Source organism: Rutidosis leptorrhynchoides, chromosome 9 (genome assembly GCF_046630445.1).
Source record: "Rutidosis leptorrhynchoides isolate AG116_Rl617_1_P2 chromosome 9, CSIRO_AGI_Rlap_v1, whole genome shotgun sequence".
NCBI lineage: Eukaryota > Viridiplantae > Streptophyta > Magnoliopsida > Asterales > Asteraceae > Rutidosis > Rutidosis leptorrhynchoides.
The window spans coordinates 353,085,581-353,099,245 of NC_092341.1; positions in this window are offsets into that span (position 1 = coordinate 353,085,581).

Below are 13,665 nucleotides of genomic sequence, written 5' to 3' on the forward strand. Positions count from 1 at the left end.
ATTTCGGAACAACCAAAGACACTCTATATGTGAATGTTGGAGTTAGCTATACAGGGTTGAGGTTGATTCCAAAATATATATAGTTTGAGTTGTGATAAATACTGAGATACGTATGCACTGGGTCGTGGATTGATTCAAGATAATATTTATCGATTTATTTCTGTACATCTAACTGTGGACAACTAGTTGTAGGTTACTAACGAGGACAGCTGACTTAATAAACTTAAAACATCAAAATATATTAAAAGTGTTGTAAATATATTTTGAACATACTTTGATATATATATATATGTATATATTGTTATAGGTTTGTGAATCAATCAGTGGCCAAGTCTTACTTCCCGACGAAGTAAAAATCTGTGAAAGTGAGTTATAGTCCCACTTTTAAAATCTAATATTTTTGGGATGAGAATACATGCAGGTTTTATAAATGATTTACAAAATAGACACAAGTACGTGAAACTACATTCTATGGTTGAATTATCGAAATCGAATATGCCCCTTTTTATTAAGTCTAGTAATCTAAGAATTAGGGAACAGAAACCCTAATTGACGCGAATCCTAAAGATAGATCTATTGGGCCTAACAAACCCCATCCAAAGTACCGGATGCTTTAGTACTTCAAAATTTATATCATATCCGAAGGGTGTCCCGGAATGATGGGGATATTCTTATATATGCATCTTGTTAATGTCGGTTACCAGGTGTTCACCATATGAATGATTTTTATCTCTATGTATGGGATGTGTATTGAAATATGAAATCTTGTGGTCTATTGTTACGATTTGATATATATAGGTTAAACCTATAACTCACCAACATTTTTGTTGACGTTTAAAGCATGTTTATTCTCAGGTGAATACTAAGAGCTTCCGCTATTGCATACTAAAATAAGGACAAGATTTGGTGTCCATGTTTGTATGATATTGTGTAAAAACTGCATTCAAGAAACTGATTTCGATGTAACATATTTGTATTGTAAACCATTATGTAATGGTCGTGTGTAAACAGGATATTTTAGATTATCATTATTTGATAATCTACGTAAAGCTTTTTAAATCTTTATTTATGAAATAAAGGTTATGGTTTGTTTTAAAAATGAATGCAGTCTTTGAAAAACGTCTCATATAGAGGTCAAAACCTCGCAACGAAATCAATTAATATGGAACGTTTTTAATCAATAAGAACGGGACATTTCACAAGCATCAGCAGCACCAGCAGCATAACCAGCATCACCACCAGTACCAACAGTACCATCAACATCACCACCAACATCATCAGCTTCATCAACAACAACATCCGCATCCCACGCCTCAACATCACACTCAGTACCTCAAACATCAACATCATACGCCCATAGATACCAAGGAATATTAGTAATAATGAGTTAAGATGTATTAACTCTTTCTTCGTGAAGAATTATATATGTATACCTTATATATATATGATTTGGAACAATAATAAATCTTGTCGTACTAAGCAATTACGTGAGAATCTCAACTAGTATGTACTACTTGGTTAATTCATATCACTAATATGCTATGATGTACACCCTTCGTTAATGACTTAACAATTGTTAATCACTGCTTCAACACAATAAACTCCATTTCATAATAAATCAAGTGTAACGATGAATGTATTGATTCATAACGTCATTAGCGAAATATTTCGCGGTAATTATGAAATCTCTAAGGTTTTGGAGATTATTTACTCTCGTTCCAAACCGCAAATCAGATAAGTTTAATATATATTAACTCATTAAATCCATGATTATATCTAAAGAATACATATATGAACGTATATCTTCATAAAGATTGTAAATTCTGTTGTACAAACTGTTAATTGTGAAAATATTTTAACGGGTAGGTAATACCCGAGAAATATTTACATCTCACATTAATACACTGTACATTCTTCAATTTCGATTCATAAATCATTAATTATACATACTACCTTCACAAATGATACACAATCATCTTCATACAAAATCAATTACACATTCTGAAATTAACATATCAGAATTCAAGTAAAGCTTTAGCAGGTGTTATCTTCCTAAAGATTACTACATTCATGAATTATATTCATTCGTATTTTGCAATGAATTATCACATCAAACCACCGAAATTATCATTCATCACTTTTAAAATCAATAACGCCTATTCGTTAACCATTAGATCCTTTGACGATTACAATCAGCGTTTAATCATCTAAAAATAAAATTTCTTGAAACCATCTCGGATTGATAACCAATGATTCAGATATGGTAGCATTAAATGCAGAGGAAACAGAAGAATTTTCCTCGTCATTGGATCTTAGAAATTCTAAGATATCACCGTATCTTTCGTTATAAATATCCTCTATATTTCTGAAGATATCTTTATAACGATTCTTGTCAGCAATTAATTATCTCTTTGCGATAACTTTATCACATCATAAAGGAAACTGTTTTAGTTTCTATATTCAAGTTTAAATTATAAATGTTTTGAAGAAGTGTTGGGAATTGAAGCATAAGTTAGTATAATATAATGACGTCAGGCCAACATGATTATATTACAGTAAGTCATGCTAAATTTTTATTGGAAGATGATGATTTATAGACTTTATAATCATCATTTTCCATGTTACACGACTCTTACATTCTATTTAAACTCTAAACATATCAAGAAAATATTTTTCTTGATGATTCGGTCTTTTCCGGATATTCTGGTAATTTGACAAATCAAATCATACTATTACCTTTCCTTTCTACTTTATATATTATGATCATTCGAAACTTCATACCTACAAATTCTGGACCATTACTCGCTTTACTTAGAGTCGAGAGGAGAATAAAAAGGCAAAGATCTTCGACATATAAGGGAAAATATAAAGCCCGATAATGATACCGAAATTACAACCCGTGTATATCAATGCGTATATCAATATAAAGACACGGGAGAATTAAAAACACAATAAATCCTAGAGCATAATAAAAGTAAATAGACTCCTATGGTGGGAGTTGGAAAAGAATGAAGATTGTGGCGATAACCAATATAAGGTCAAGAACAAGAACTGGATTGAGCATATTAACAAATATTTTGGAAGTATGAATTGAGGAAAGAAAGTATAGAAGTGGAAAAGATAATGAAACGGAAGAAGCTAATTTATAGCGAAATTCCAGACACAGCAATCGAGGCAATTCACCGCATTTAATTAAAGAAAATTCTAATTTCCTTAATTACCGGAGAATCAAATCTTCTAAAGATTATGAAGATTTCTTTAAATCCCTTAAATTCCGAAAATCAACTTTAACTATATCAAAAGTTAAGGCGAACATTTAATTTCCTCATTTCAATCTTTTATGATAGCTTCGTTTATACTCTTCCTATAATCAAATAGTTTCATCCATATTACCCAATGTTGATAAAACTCTATTTTCAACTCATATACCTCATTAAGATATCCTTGTTGTAAACAATGACGATCTCTATCAAATATCATGACCATGATTTTCATTAACTCCTCTCTATTTTATCTACCCTAATATTGTGGCATAAACGCTCAAGGTTTAAATAAGCTAACTACTATTCATAACACATTTCATGCTTATATAGCACCATCATCTCTTTCTGAGAAAACCTGATCAATGACACTCTTGATTAAATCCTTTAGATAATCTCCGCATTAATAATAAAATGCACTTCGTAGATTTATGAATCGTAAGACTTAAACTCTTAAAACAAAACAATATTCTATCCGTTGAAATTCACGCAAGGCCCCGAGTATACCTGGGAACGTGAAAATCGAATAAAATGAAAATATCCTCACCTGTTTACAAACAACGCCGACTGATGGCAACAACAAAATTTCGGGACGAAATTTCTATTAACAGGGGGATACTGTGACAACCCGTAAATTTTCGGCAAAATTTAAACAAAAATCTTTATATGATTTCATTTAACCTCGACTAATTCTGACGATTCACGAACAATTATTTGTAAATAATTACGCATTAATTTGATATATTAATATTATTATTATTAATATCCTTTTTAAACAAGATATCAATAATTAATATCTTTATTATCAGTATTATTATTATGAATAAAAAAAATATTGACAAATATTCTTGGTAAAGTAGTAAATCAATTTGATTATTTTAAAAAATATATATATATAAAAAATCCTTAAAATAAATGACTTTTTTAATAAAATAAATAAATAAATTACTTTTTAATTAAAAATTACAATGGAAAATTACTTTTATTATTTTATTTTGTGCAGTATCCCATGACCTAACATTTAATACTTTTGAATTTTAAACTCCCATTAAAAATTAAAATATTTCTTTTTCTTTTAATTATTTTATTCTTTTTATCTAATTTTTTCAAGTATAAATACCCCTTATTTCTCATTCAAACTCACACCAAAATTTCTCTCATTCTTTCTTTGAAGAATTACTACTAGTAAGTATTTTTTTCTTACTTTTTACTTTTTACTTTTTACTATTTACTTCGGTTTATTATTTTTTTACCGAAACATGTAAATAATGTTATAAATTATATGAAATTAAAATTAAAATAAATAACATGTTATAATTAGTAATATATGTTACTAAAAATTATAAAAGTATTTTTATGAATTAATATATAGGAGTTATAATTAAAATCGAATTAATAAATATATATGTATATACGCACCTAACGTGAAGGTTATAATTAAAGATAGCGTACAAAGACTACAAACATCACCGCTACTTGTGGCCTAGGGTGATCCTTGTTACCATTATGGGACGCTTGTGGATCTCGAATGCCAAGACTTAGATTCTGGTCAAGAGATCCTGGGCCGCACGGTAACAATAGATCATTCGAGTGACTTGCATGTTAGCGACGAAGTTTGGGCGAGATTGTACAACATCTTTTTTAAGAATTATGACCCGAACATTCTTAAACTAGAAGCTTACTATAAGTGGAAGTTTTTCATAAATAGTAGGTTTCCAAAAATAGAAACTTTTGAGAAATAGAAACTTTTCTCGAAAACTGTCACTGTCAATATAGTTGCTATATTAATAAACAAACTTTATGTCAAGTTAGACATTAACTAATCAAACGTTATACCTCAAGGTTGATATCCATATCACTTACTTGTTTTACTTTCCTTCTTGCGTGGAATACTTCAACTACTATTTAATGTGAGTTTCATATGATCCCTTTTACTCTTTACATTTTTGGGCTGAGAATACATGCGTAACTTTTATAACTGTTTTACACGTATCAACTATTAAACTGTGATATATTGGGCTATGACCAGCAAGTCCCCAACCGACAAGTATAAACGATAACTTGTTACGGGGAAAACTTGAAAGTGTAGTCTAAATACAAGTACCAACTATTAAACTGTGATATGTTGGGCTATGACCAGCAAGTCCCTAACCGACAAGTATAAACGATAACTTGTTACGGGGCAAACTTGAAAGTCTAGTCTAAATATCAGTACCAACTGTTAAAACTATGATATACCCGGCTATGTCCGACTAAGTCCCTACAGTGATATTTTTAATTGCTGCGGCATTCTTAATTATTGGGGATAGGCCTATCGGGAGTAACGTCCCCGATACATTTGACTAAGTCTTTGTATTACTTGATAATGAAATTAAACGAAAAGGACAGAACAACTTGTCACGGGGCAAACAACGTTTAGTCTAAATATCACGTACTGGCATAACTTTTGATCCTGCGGGAGATCAACTTGACTGGATCTGAGTGATCTACTTATGAAAACAAATCTTGTGGTCTAACACTATTACTGAAATCATTATTTATGATAAACCTATGAACTCACTCAACCTCGTGTTGACTTTTTAAGCATGTTTATTCTCAGGTACTTAAGTATTGCTTCCGCTGTATATCTGCTGCTTTGATGATGATTGCTTGCTTGCTATACTTGGAGTCTTCATCACATATCATATCAATTAAAGACATTTAATGTTCTAAATACAATGTAATCTATTTATCTTCCGCTGCAAAACTCAATAAAACGTCTCATATAGAGTCGTTCTCGTTTATACAACTGTGATTTAATATAATTAGTCACAAATACCTCAGGCCCTATTTGGGGGTGTGACAGCTGTTTTACCCTGTTGTGTACAATTGACAATATACATACATACAAATAATAACATGCATGGTAATTTGAAATGGGACTTAACATCCCACTTTCAAATCAAATATGAAATATTAGTACAACATAATAAAAAAAAATTAAAACTTACATTAAAGTATCACAATATTATATGTTTTAAACATAAGTAAATAAAAATAATAAAAGATAAAAATCACCAACGGGAACTATATCAATCTGGATAGGGGTTCCAGTTCATGTTGTCGGGCGGGTTCCACGGTTGGTTATAAGTGTACTGATAGGCCTGGTTAGGGTCGTTGAGAGTAAATGGTGGTCGCATATCGGGCTGGTGTGGAGGATAGTAAGCAGGTCGGGTCAGTACGTAGTTATTTGGTACCTGAGGTGATAGCTGGCTCATGATCTGATGCTGATGATAGTGCCATCTATCATGCTGTCGTTGCCTAGAATGCTCGTACACATTCTCGGCGTGCCACTGCTCGAACTGACTATGTCTAGCCTCGTTTCTCATTACTACCTCATCTATACGCTGGTAAACGTCAGTCATAGCCTCCCTAATGACATCCCTAATGTCATCCGATTCCTCCATTTCCTCATCTGAACCTCTCTCTACCTGTGGATGACGACCATCATATGGTACTGCCTGATTGCGTATGCTCTTTAATACCTTTGCACCCTGATAGACCTTCAATCCTAAAGTATCCACCTATTCCCTACACACCATCAGTGGACCCCCTTGATCCCTATCTACACCCAAATACTCTCCAATGAGAGTAACAAAAATGCCTCCTCCTATTATTTCCCCGTCCTGTATTCCTGCCACCATTTTGGACAGATAAAAACCAACACAGTAGGGGATATGAAAAAACCCAACCCGTAATCCTTACGATAATTTTTTTTTTATTAATACACATTTACGCGTCAATTAAATATGTAGACCATTCCACAAGCGCCATTTAAAACGTACCACAATTTAAATGTTTACAAGGTACGAAGGCCATTAATTTAGTTCAATACAAGTTCGACCCACTACAAATGATAGTTTATAATCCAAACAACACTTCGAGCATGGTTTGGGACTAAACTATCCAAAATGTTAGGCCAACTTCCAAAAGCTCCAACGAAACATCATCAAAGGACACCTAGTGCCCAACAACCCCTTTTCCCCTATCCGCACCTGCATCTAAAAGGATGAACAACGAGAGGGTAAGCTAAAGCTTAGTGAATGCAATAATTACACACATACATATATAATATACCTACTTGCAAACACTCAAATACACATACCGAAATACATGTTAGCAACACAATTAGCTTATCATCAATACGAGGCTACCAACCTCCAATACCACAAGCTAGCATAACAATCGCATAATTATATATAACTCAAACAATATAATAAGCCTTCGCTTACAACACAAATAACCATGGTTAACCAATCGTTCAAGGGAATGACGCCCGCGAAAGGCCATCGGAGTTCACAACATCTATTAGTGTACTTAGCACCTCGTATCACTAACCCCCAGGTGGCATCTTAACACCTCGATACTTCACCCTCGGGTGGCGGCTTAACACCTCGACACTTCACCCTTTATTATGGAGTGGCGTCTTAACACCTCGACACTTCACTCCTAGGTGGCATCTTAACACCTCGATGCTTCACCTCGAGTGGCATCTTAACACCTCGATGCTTCACTCGTCACGTGAAACGTGGTGTCTTAGCACCTCGACACTTCACATCTCATGCTACAACAAATAGATACATTATATACCTACACATATAATTATTCCACTCACCTTAACGATTCGGTGACAGTTTTATACTTCCGCAAGCTTCAAAGCAAAGTACCTAATATAATAAGTACTTCAATCAACACAATATCTAATTGGACTAAAATACCAACAATTCAGTTATGTGCATTTAATGACTTAATGCATTAAATGCCCCATTTTCACCAAAACCGCCCTTAAGGGTCAAAACTCAACTTCAATCACTAAAGCTAGTGAATTAAAGTCTACTAACACAAACTTGGGTATTTCATACCCACTTCACCCAATTAGGTCAACTAGTACTCATTTGACCCATTTTAATTACCAATTTTAATTACTTAGACTCACAATTGAGTCAAACTTACTCATTAACACTTCTTTCATCAATTTAAAGGTGTATTAATGATCAACAACACCATTTAACACTTACAGCCCCAAATCATAAGACCAAACCCTAGATTATGGCTATTTAGGGTTTCCTTTTATCACCTACCCCAAATCCACCCATATTACCCCCAAATGGGTCTTACAAGTTCCCAATGAACCAAACCCTAGCATAAACTAATTAAAACTCAAAACATGGAGTTATGACTTACCAACACTATCCTCTTGTAGCTATGAACAAGGAGAACAACTTTAATTCTTGCTCCAATTTTTGATTCACAAATCTCCACTCTCAAATCTCACTTGAAATCAAATGGGTTTTTAAGTTTTGAGAGTAAATGGAGAAAGAAAAGGGAAATGAAAATGAATAAAATGGATGAGTGGTGGATAATTAGTGCTCCAATCAGATCTAGACGTAAAATGACAATTTTGCCCTTGAACCACTTATTTTAAAAACAAAATACGGGACCAGTTCACCAGTGGGTCGCGGCGCGGCCCCAATTGTCACGGCGCAGCGTTTAACGTATTTTACAAGTTTTCTTAAATCATTCCTGACTCAGATTCTAGTTATTTGTCGCGGCGCGACCCTCTTCTCCGCGGCGCGACATATAAAGGGAAACTCGACCCTTCTTAACATGCCTCCTGACTCTGGTTTGAGTTCAATGTCGCGGCGCAACAAAGGCTTCCGCGGCGCGGCAATGGCCTTCAACTGAGCCATTCGATAGCTTTACACAACTTAACAATTTATCCAACTTGTACACTTCGTTCACGCCTCCTATACACGTCTAAACCTCATCTTTAGTCTCACAAGCCTTAACATGAACAAAGACTCATGCATATAACTATACACGCATATATTCTAAACACATATATATATTCATACATATTCGTATATATATATATATATATATATATATATATATATATATATATATATATATATATATATATATATATATATATATATATATATATATATATATATATATATATATATATATATATATATATATTTAATTATACAATTTCTAACACTTAAGTCTTTTAATCACATAAATGCACAAGTTATAAGCGTACTAAAAATTAAGTTTGTACCTTTAAATGTGTACGGGAAAAACGGGATGTTACAACTCTCCCCCACTTGAATCGGAGCGTGTCCTCGCGATCCAAGCCGCATGACAAGAGGGAAGATAAACCAACACGAATTCTTCGGGCTCCCAAGTAAACTCGGAACCTTTACTACGACGCCATTGAACTTTAAAAGTCCTCACTTCTTTATTTCTCAACCTTTTGACCTTCTCATCGAGTATGGCAATCGGCTCCTCAATATATTCTAACTTATTGTTTAGCTCAATCTCGTCTAACGGCACCCATGATGAATCATCCGCAAGACACTTACGGAGATGGGAAACATGGAATGTATTATGGATCCCCGCAAGCTCTTCGGGTAATTCTAAACGATACGCGACTTCACTAACACGATCTAAAATTTTAAAAGGAACAATAAACTGAGGAGCTAACTTTCCCCGTTTTCGAAACCGATAATACCTTTCCATGGCGAAACCTTAAGCATCACCATGTCACCTTCTTGAAATTCGATCATTCGTCTACGCTTGTCGGCATACGACTTTTGTCTATCTTGCACCTTTTTCAAATGATCCCGAATCATATCAATCTTACTATTCGTTTCTAAGACCAAATTGGTACTCCCGATTTCTTTTTGACCAATTTCACCCCAACAAATCGGAGTTCGGCACCTCCGCCCATAAAGCATCTCGTAAGGTGGCATCCCGATACTAGTATGATAACTATTATTGTACGAGAATTCCACCAAAGGTAAGTGCTCATCCCAACTACCACCGAAATCAATAATACACGCCCGTAACATATCCTCCAAAGTTTGATTCGTACGTTCGGTTTGACAGTCCGTTTGAGGATGATACGCCGTGCTCAACTTCAATTGTGTGCCCATATCTTCATGAAACTTTTCCCAAAACCGAGATGTGAAACGGGTATCTCGATCCGAAATAATAGATATAGGAACCCCATATCGAGCGACTACTTCCTTGATAAACAATTTAGCCAAGGCCTCCGACGATATCGCTTCCCGAATGGGAAGAAACAAGGTACTTTTCGTCAATCGATCAACTATTACCCAAATCGAGTCAAATTGGGTTCTCGCCGTCTTTGGTAACTTTGTAATGAAATCCATGGTAATGTGCTCCCATTTCCATTTCGGGATTTCTAACGGTTGTAACTTACCATACGGTTTTTGGTGTTCGGCTTTCACTTGCAAACACGTGACGCATTGTTCAACATACTTAACAACATCACGTTTCATGCCCGGCCACCAATACTCTTTTCTCAAATCAAGATACATTTTCGTTGCGCCCGGATGAATGGAATACTTTGACTTATGTGCTTCATCAAGTAGCACTCGTCGATAATCCCCCATCTTAGGCACCCACACTCTTCCTTGAAAAGACAACAAACCACGCGAGCCCATAGTAATGAACTCCGATTGCCCCACTATCGTTCCGCATGCTTGTTGTGAACGTAAGCCTCTATTTGAATCACACCAAGTTTTTCAAGAAAATCGTTAGTAATAATCATACGTAACAATCCCAATCGTAACGCCGGGTGGTGACTCTTTCGACTTAACGCATCCGCGACCACATTCGCCTTGCCCGGATGATAAAGTATTTCACAATCATAATCTTTTACCACATCCATCCATCTACGTTGACGATAATTCAAATCTCTTTGATCGAAAAGATTTTTCAAACTCTTGTGATCTGAATAAATCGTACACTTGACACTATACAAGTAATGGCGCCAAATTTTCATCGCATGAACAACCGCCGCCAACTCAAGATCATGAGTCGGATATCTCGTTTCGTGTTCCTTTAATTGTCGAGAGGCGTAAGCGATGACTTTACCTCTTTGCATTAGAACACACCCGAGCCCATTTAGAGAGGCATCACAATACACCGTCATGTCTTCCACACCTTCCGGCAACACTAACACCGGAGCTTGACACAATTTCTCTTTTAGCAATTGAAAAGCAATTTCTTGCTCGTTCTCCCACATAAATCTTGCGTTCTTCCTCGTCAATTTCGTCAAAGAAGAAGCGATCTTAGAAAAGTCTTGAATAAACCGACAATAATAACCGGCCAATCCGAGAAAACTTCGGATTTCCGTAGGCGTAGTCGGTCGTCCACAACTCTTTACCGTCTCAATCTTCCCCGGATCTACTTGAATACCAATTTCGTTCACAATATGGCCAAGGAATTGAACTTCCCTTAGCCAAAATTCACATTTAGAGAATTTAGCATACAACTTCTCCTTCCGCAACGTCTTCAACACACATCGCAAATGATGTTCATGTTCCTTCATGCTCTTCGAATAAACAAGTATGTCGTCGATGAACAAAATTACTGACTTGTCCAATATGGGTTGGCACACTCGGTTCATAAGGTCCATGAATGCCGCCGGTGCATTCGTAAGACCAAAAGGCATAACTACGAATTCAAAATGCCCATAACGCGTTCGGAAAGCCGTTTTCTTGATATCTTCCTCACGGACCCGCATTTGGTGATAGCCGGACCGTAGGTCGATTTTAGAGAAATACGTTGCACCTTGGAGTTGGTCGAACAAATCGTCAATCCTAGGCAATGGATAACGATTCTTGATCGTCACTTTGTTCAACTCCCGATAATCGATGCACATCCTCATACTACCATCCTTTTTCTTCACGAATAAAACTGGAGCGCCCCATGGCGAAGCACTCGGTCGAATAAAACCCTTTTCAAGTAGCTCTTGGGTTTGATTTAACAATTCTTGCATTTCTGTCGGCGCTAAACGATAAGGAGTTTTAGCAATGGGAGTAGCTCCCGGAACCAACTCAATGCGAAATTCAACTTGTCTTTCCGCCGGAACACCCGGTAACTCATCCGGAAAAATGTCTTCAAACTCATTTACCACCGGAATTTCACGAATGGATGGTGGCTCATCTCGAGTATCAACAACATGGGCAAGAAAAGTCATGCCACCACTAACAAGGAAACAACGTGCCCGTGCAAAAGTGCATATCGGCACAAGTCTTCTCCGTTTATCACCGTGAATAATTAACTCTCCCCCACTTGGGGTCTTTACACGAATAAATTTTTCATGGCATGCAATATCGGCTCTATTATGATCGAGCCAATCCATACCCACAACGATATCAAAATCACCCAAAGTCATCGGGATGAGATCAATTTTAAAGTTTTCGGCACCAAACACGACATCACAATTTTTATACACATCAACCACTAGCACCGTTTTGTCATCCGCTATTTCGACTTCTACCGGACGACTTAACTTAGCTAACGGTCTATTAAGTTTAGGCACAAATTTTGGAGACACAAACGACAAATTTGCACCGCTATCAAATAGAATTCTTGCCGGATTAGAGTTAACCATAAACGTACCTGAGACAACTTCGTTGGATTGCTTGGCATCATCATTCATCATCAAATAGTTGCGACCCCTAGCCGTACCCGCTGCCTTCTCTAGACGCTTAACATTATCGTTTCACAAATTGGGACACTCCGGCTTCTTATGCCCTTCTTTACCGCAATTAAAATAAGTGAGCTTGTTTCCGGAAGATGGTTTCGGACAATGACGAGCCATATGACCCGGTTGTCCACAATTGTAGCACGAAAAAGAAAAACCACCGGAAGCCCCCTTCTTCACGCTATTGACACTTTCGGAACCCTTCTTGTTCTTGTTCTTCTTGTTTGAAAAGTTAGAATGACTAGAACCTTCAAACTTTCTTTTAGAAAAAGTGAAATCACTTCTCCTTGGAACCTCCGGCTCAAAACCCCGAGCCAATTCAAATAACTCTTCAAAAGACTTAGCCGCTCCTCGACTAATCTTACCCTTATACTCATCATTCACGGTACGGTAGAAATCTTTCATTAGCTTGTGATCGTCACCAACATATTAAAATGAGTCTTTGCCAAGAAGGTAAACTTGAGAGTAACCAAGTCCATTGAACCTTGTTGCAAATTGTGCAACTCGTCCCGGATTCTATCAAGATCGGAAGAAGTTCGATATTCTTTGAAAAATTCCTTCTTAAACTCTTCCCACGTCAAACTCATACATTGATCCTCACCATATAAGTTGATTTTATCATCCCACCACAACTTAGCTTCTTCCCGCAACATACTAGAACCATACCTCGCCTTCTTCTCGGGAGGACATTCTGCGGTACGGAAAGCTCCCTCGATATCGGAAATCCAACATGTGCTTTTCAACGGATCCCGTACCCCATTAAACATCGAGGGTTGAGCATCCTTGAAATTTTTGTAATGGAAGTCCCGCCTTCCATTCCCACCGTTACCATCACCC